Here is a 7,916-nt window from a genome sequence, read left to right on the forward strand (position 1 = left end):
GCAGTGGGTGTGTGTGGAACTGCTGAATCTCAGAACCCCCAAAGGCTATACCAGTTCAGAAAAGCAGAATTCCTTACAGAATTCCCCAGTACGCCCAGATCAGAAAAACACAGCCATAGTACTATTATATTAATGTTATAGGAGTATTACATTCATAACCAGAATAGTTCATCTTATATAGCAGTCATTGATATTTGTTCAGGGTTTTGGTTTTTTTTTCTTGTTTTGTTGGGTTTTGGTTTTGTTTGGGTTGTTTTTAATTTATTCTGGACAGCACTTCCAGCCCAGCTGGATGGATACTGTTCTTTTAAGCCAACAATATCCTCAGAAATCAAGTCAATATTTTATAGTGATGTAACAGATCATTGCTAGATGCAGGATATATGCAAAAAATTTCTAATTACTTTAATTTCTAATGTTCAAAACAGCAAAATAAAAATAAGCAAAATAAGTTTGATGATTGTCCTTTGTAATTTTTGTCCTCTGTCACCCCTTAGTGAACATCGTCTCACCAAACTACCTAGCCAAATTACCTAGGCAGAAGACTTCTATATGCTCTGAGAGCTTTTAAAGTTCAGACATCCTCAAGTTCTTGTTAAGTTTACATTAACGTTTACATTTAAACTGACCCCCAGAGATTATTTTTTAAATATAGCTGGATTAATATTCTCAATGGATCACGTATAATGTTAAGGAAAGTTTAAATGATCCTTTTGGCTGCTTAGAATTTTTTCCAGTGTTTAAAAACCTGTAATTGGCTTTTAAAATTTAATTCTAAGATCTCTCAGCCCTTTAAAATCAAACTTGCAAAATCAAGGCTCTTTTCCTTTATTTTACCTTTACTATAGGAAAATCTGCAAGTTTCTGTAATGCCTAATATTGTAAAAACCATATTGCTATACTTGGTATAGCAATAATACAGCCTAAGGAAAAGCATCTGCTGAGCTCACTATATTGAATTAAGATCAGTATCCCGCAGTGAGCTTCTGTCACTAAACAGAGCAATCTGGCACAAAGTTGAAAATCTAGTTTTTTATTCATTACTTGATCCAATGCCTTATCTGCACAGAAAAATCCTTATGTCAAGGTCAGTACCCTCAGAATGGTTTGATGCTGGAGAGATCCACGCTGAGTTACTCCTTGTGTCACGCCAATCTAACACTGAAGATTTGGTCTGGCTCCAAGCAGAGCGAACTTCTCTTCCACGCCCTTAGAAGAGGGAATGTATTTTCCTCTCCATTGACTCTACCAGCAACGTAGGCATCTAGTTTGGAAGCTCTGGATTTTGATGTCCAAGTCACACACTTTGAATTGCCTAAAGCAGATGATGAAGGTACTATCCTCTAGTAATATCTGTTACAAATGGCTGCCCATCGTCACAAAGAGCGAAGAATTCTGTGGCAAAGGCAAGGCCACAAGACAGTCCTCTGGGGCGGGAGGCAGCTGATTTAATCACCAGACTTTCTCTTTGCGCAGTGTCTTGCCTCATTCGCTAAACGCTTCCAGCTTTTGGGACGCAAAAGTGAAAAATGCAAAGTTCTGTCAAAACCAAAGTTGAGAGGTTTAAAACGATACCAAGTGTGAAGCTGAAGAGACCTTCCTGGATGACCAGCGTGGCACCGACCAGTGCCGCTGACGTTAGACTCTGCGGGTCCGAGGGCTGCGAGCGTTTCCTTCACAAGCTCTGGCACTGGGATTGCCAGGGGGAAATTTCCGTGGGGGAAAGTCGAGGGACTGCAGCTTTTTCCTTTTAGCAGTTGCTAGTATCCTGCAGACATCCAGTCGAAAGATGGAAAGGGGGCTGCCATGCCCAGCTTCCAGGCCTGGCTGTCGAGCTGCCTACTAAATTATTCCTCGGTTTGTAGGTCTCAGACACCACTTCTGCCAATCACTGACATGACTGGGAGAAAACAAATCTGCAGGCCATTAAATGTTTCATGGAATTGAATCAACACAAAAACCAAACCAAACCAAAACAAAAAAACCCAAAACCAGAGTATGTGCGATGTGCCTTAAGTCTGGTGAGACGTAATTTTAATCTACGTCTGAATTGAAGATTATGGATTATACTTATTTAATTTCATTATCAGACCTGACAGAACAATAGGGAGGTCACACAGAAAAAAAAAAAAAAAGAAAGAAAAAAAAAGAAAGAAAAAAGAGAGCATTAATTTACAATGTTATTCAGAATGTGATAATAGTGTGCATGAAAGCTATGGTAGTCCATTGGATCTTCTTGTTGCCATCTAGCTGGCATACATTATTAGCATGCCCTTTTCCATAACCACTAGCTCTGCTGAAGATTTGGTCAGCGTATTTAGGACATCCTACATTCTGCTGTGAGAATAAAGGAAAGTCTAGAAAATGAGCAGTGACCATTTCAGGTGGCGTTCTCTTTTCTGCTGTGAGATTCCTGACTGTGGTTTCTTTGTTTGCTATGGCTGCCAACATTATGATGAAGTTTTAGGACCACACTGTACTAAATATGCCCCTTGAAGCATATGTCAGTGGTATGGTTTAGGGCTGAAATAGTAGAATTTTGCTTTTGGCTGGAAAAACTTATAAATGACATTTTCCTTTCCACAGAGGTTATTCCAATGCATTATTTTTTTTCTACGAGACAGACTGTATATGAACTAGGTTAATAGCAGCTAATTTTCCTAATATCATTACCCTTTGGGAGTATCATTTTACTAGAAGTAAAATGACATATAATCCTCCCCCCAACATCACCATTATTTATTACTACTCTATGAATAGATCCTGTAACTTGACTTTATTAAGAAAAGATATGACTGCATATTTGGTTGTAACTCTCTTGATATCAAGGCAAAAAGCCACAAGATTAGAATCATATTTTCTCAAAAACACTTTCTAACAATAGATAGAATTCACACCAAAGAACATCTTGCTAAGAATAGATGGAATTATTGTGTAAAAATGCTTCATGCACAATGGAAAAAATTCCAACAATTTTGGCTGAGAGGCTATGACAATTTGTGACAAAAAGAAAACGATGCTGTCACAAGTGCAGAAAAATGTTTTAGCTCTGCTAGGGTGCTGCTTGATTGCTCACCCCCAGATGAGCGTTTCACACTCTTTTGGAAGAACTTAACCTTTTTAAAAATTTGCCACTTTTAGGTAGTTGTCTATCTCCTACATTAAAAATGTAGTTGTGACTATCATACGTGAACAAAAATTGAGATTACTTTTTCTTTGGATCATTGTTTTTTTGAATGTGTATCATCCCAGTGTAACTTGCCTTGAAGAGGAGAACTGCTTCAGTAATATCCTCAAAGCTAGCCCAGTAATCCTCAGAACACAATTTGATGATATCTGCACAAATTTTGACTGCAGTGTGCTAGGACCGTGTATTACACTGACTAATACTGTATCACACTTTCCTTATACACGTCTGTCCTGACTTTTCAACTCCTTCTTCAGCAGAACAGGATCCTGCCATTCTTAAATGCCAGCCCATAATTAGCATAATTAGCAACAACAGTTTCTTCATTCTCATTTTTAGCATCCCCCTTACACCTGGGAGAAAAGAAGGCCGGTGTCTTTAGTTTAGAGCTATGCTGTGTTTCCCAAGGGTGACATAAATCACGTCATCCCATTGCAATTACCATGAGAAAGGACAGTCTGTTGTTAGGGTATAGTCAACATACATGAAACGTGCGTGTTTCACATCATGTATGAGATTCAACAAGGCCAAGTGCCGGGTCCTGCACTTCGGCCACAACAACCCCAGGCAACGCTACAGGCTTGGGGAAGAGTGGCTGGAAAGCTGCCCGGAGGAAAAGGACCTGGGGGTACTGGTTGACAGCCGGCTGAACATGAGCTGGCAGTGTGCCCAGGTGGCCAAGAAGGCCAACGGCATCCTGGCCTGTATCAGAAATAGTGTGGCCAGCAGGAGCAGGGAGGTGATTGTGCCCCTGTACTCGGCACTGGTGAGGCCGCACCTCGAATACTGTGTTCAGTTTTGGGCCCCTCACTACAAGAAGGACATGGAGGTGCTGGAGCGTGTCCAGAGGAGGGCAACGAAGCTGGTGAAGGGCCTGGAGCACAAGTCTTATGAGGAGCGGCTGAGGGAACTGGGGTTGTTTAGCCTGGAGAAGAGGAGGCTGAGGGGAGACCTCATCGCGCTCTACAACTACCTGAAAGGAGGTTGTAGCGAGGTGGGTGTTGGTCTCTTCTCCCAAGTAACTAGCAGTAGGACAAGAGGAAATGGCCTCAAGTTGCGCCAAGGGAGGTTTAGATTGAACATTAGGAAAAATTTCTTTACTGAAAGAGTGGTCAGGCCTTGGAACAGGCTGCCCAGGGAAGTGGTGGAGTCACCATCCCTGGAGGTATTTAAAAGACGTGTAGATGAGGCCCTTAGGGACATGGTGTAGTGGGCATGCTGGTGTTGGGTTGACGGTTGGACACGATGATCTTAGAGGTCTTTTCCAACCTGTATGATTCTATGATTCTATGATTCTATGATTCTAATACGTGACTTGAACAAATCACGCCTTGACACAGGTGTTATATCCTAACCAAATAGGCTCACCTCTAGCTCCAGCAAATGGAGCACACGCGAGCAAAAGCCCGCTACCTGCACCATGCAAAAAGGCGATGCTCCCCGCTACCGCGTGCCCTGCTTCGCCTTGCCTTGTGCCCTACGAGCGAGGTGGGGAACCGAAAGCCGGGCAGCTCCGTCGGGGTTGTGAGAGCGGGACCTGAGCTACAAGACCGAGCGGTATGGCTGCAGGGCAGCACCAGACGGCAGCCAGCTGGGTGAATCTCAGTCTCAGCGCGTACTTGGTGGGTTGAAAAGCAGGGAGGCCTGATTTTGATTTAGTAAGCCTTTCCTCTGCCAAAGCAGCTACATGTAAATGTCTCTGTGTACCACATTTACAGAAAGTTAAAGCCTACTGTAGAAAAAAGGGTACCTTTTATTAATACGTTCTCATTTAGATGTATTTTATTTAAATGCTTTCTTAATTCAATTTTGGACTTGTCTACCCATAAATTTGAAATGATCTAATGAAATCTGTTCCTGGCAGTTCAAACAAAACGTGTAGGTTTAAGTGTAGACAGGGCCACGGCATCAGAAGTCCTGCTATGTTATACAGCTGATAGGAAGGTTAAGTTTAAAGCTCTCCAGAGGCCATACCTTCAGAAGATAGCTTAATTCCCTTTCTCCACAAATCGCTGTGGTTTCTTCCATGCAAATTTCTTGGTCTTCAATATCTTCTCTCATCCTGTGTAAAAGCACTCCTGCATTTCAAAATCTTTTTAAAGAGTCGTGTCTGAACGCCAAATTTCCCTCCCTTAGTTTGCGGCTTCAACCTTCACTTCTCATATTAGCCACAAAATGCAGAACTGCCTCTTTAAAAAAAAAAAAGTTAGTGAGCATAGCTTGCAGTGATTTTTATGTTCTTTCACATTTTCCTGCCACACTTCCTTTATTTTTGTCTGTCATTAGGTTAATTGTAATTTCATCTGGCTTAGGCATCTGCCATTTTGTTTATCTTTTCTGTAGGATGCATACCGATGGCACTGCATAAGTAACAGTACAAGTGTGTTTATGTTAATAACAACAAGCATACAAGGAATTGTTCTATGTCAGGTGCTATCTTACAGCATCCCATTAAAAGAACAGATTACCAGTGAACACTGAACACCTGTTTTTTACATTCTTTAGTAAATGACTAATGTTTATATACAAAGAGAAGGTGACATCAATTGCAAGCTGTAGCAGCTGGCAATCACATTGCCAAATCCTTGCAAACGTTAGCCAGTTAGCAAAAACAAGAGTTTTCTTTTTGTGACTTCCAACCATCAGCTTTATTTGTTCGCAGCTAACTCAAATATTACCTATATGTATAGGATCACAGGCCAAAGAGCTTCCCGCAACCGGCTGCTGGCACCGAGTGTGCCCCATTGATTGATAGCTAAGGTAGCGCGATCACAGGATTTATCTCGACAGGAGGCTTCACAGGTTATTGGAGAAAGAGGCGAAAGATCCCGTATGTAAGCAATGCGAAGCCGTACAGGGTCCCTGTAGGGAGGAGCAAACCCAATTTCCTGCCTGGCTGGGATGGAGGGCAGGCGGAAAAGCGGAGGAAAGGAGATACTTCCATTGTTTACAACAGAATAGAAATTCCAGCTCGCAGAGACCGAGAAGCAGAGGCCTGAAAAGACGTAATGACATTCCTCCTGCCTCACGTGTTCACCTCCAACTGGTCTTTGAGAAATGTTTCCATAAATATCTTCCAGAGGAGAAGGTGAAAAGTATTCCTAATCTTCGCACGAAACATGCGCAGAACACAAGCATCTCAACAACAAACATTTCTAGAGGGAAGAATATTTCATTGAAATGAAAATGAAGGCAGCACACTACATTATATTCAACAGACACCTCTAGTTTGGAGCGAAACAGATTTTCCATATTCCTACCCAAGCGATGCCAGAGGCACAGATAGTGGTATGTTTCACAGACCACAGCCTCCAGTTTGCCTGCTCCTGGTACTGCAGGTTAAAAGCCAGCACAGTAACCAAAAGAGAAACCAGCTATCTTTCCAAAGGAAATCACTTGTATTACAAGGAAACATTGAATTGCAATCTTCAGAAGTCTTTAAAAAAGCTAAATAGCCAAACAGATTGTTATGGCAGCACTGAAGTGAAAACCAATGCATTAATTATTATCATTATGTATATGCCAATTAAAAATAAACCAATTTAATTACTAATATTCATTGTGGGTTTTTATTTCCTGGTTGTAAGAAAATAAACCCTTTTGAATGTGTTTGCAAGATTGGCCACAGTCCTAGAAATTGTTCAATAGAACCTTTACTCATTCATATCCATGGAGCTACTCACTCACATGGCGTATGCATTTTGGTGATCAACCAATTTGAAAATCATGAACAAAGAACAGAAGTTCTACCTATTTCATGGTTCTGTCTGTTGTTTTAATTCAGTATTTCATATTACATGTTTTGTCATCTTTCATATCATCATGTTTACTGAAAGCTGCCTATATATACGTCTAAGATCTTTTCCCCAAATCAATGTTATTTTAAGTTCTTTCTTTTCATCTTGATCTATTTTGGAACCTAGACCAAGCCTGAAAATTTTCAGCCACAACAAATGTTTATGCCACTAGGCAGGGCACAACACATACCTATGTACACACAAATGCTTCCTCTTGCCGCACAGTATTGCAATTTCTTTCCAGTTTCATAGATCTTTATTAGAAAGTAGATTTATGGGTAATGCTTATCCAAATGAGAGCTGTCATGACAGTATCTGAGTTAAATTAGGGGTAGCACCATTCATTTTCTGGGCAGTATTAGTCTTGCATAGCTAGTTTTTGCCTTCTGTCTTCTGTCTCGCATTACCTATCAATGTTACCTGCTAAAGAGTTTCCCTTTTCCACTCCAGTTGAATTTTCAGTTTTTCATTTAGATAAAAACCTGAAAGCTGGAATGGAAGGGAACTTAAAGATTTAGCTGACTTCCAGTCAAAGAAAAAGAAAAGCTTCTGGTCAAAAGCAGTTGAGCACCAATCACCCTTAAACCTTTTGAAAAATCCCAGCCCAAACAGTGTGTGAGTACAGTGGATCGTGCAGCTAGCCTCCTCTGCCAGCTTCTTTAAATCAGTGTGGAATGACACCAGCTCAAGTAGCATGTGTTCAAATGGTAGAGCAAAGGGCAAGTCATTAGCTTTGATAGTTATAAGATTTCTCCACCGTTGTGTTATCTTAGTTATGTAACATCTAATTATATAAATCCTTCTGAATGTTTATCATACAATTTAAAATGGATGTCATACTCTGCTACCCACATACCTTAATGATAGATTTAAAAGTAGAGAGAATATTAAAAATCAGGTGTTTCCTACCTGATCAAGGCTCTTTCTAGCTG

Source organism: Calonectris borealis, chromosome 1 (genome assembly GCF_964195595.1).
Source record: "Calonectris borealis chromosome 1, bCalBor7.hap1.2, whole genome shotgun sequence".
Taxonomy (NCBI): Eukaryota; Metazoa; Chordata; class Aves; order Procellariiformes; family Procellariidae; genus Calonectris; species Calonectris borealis.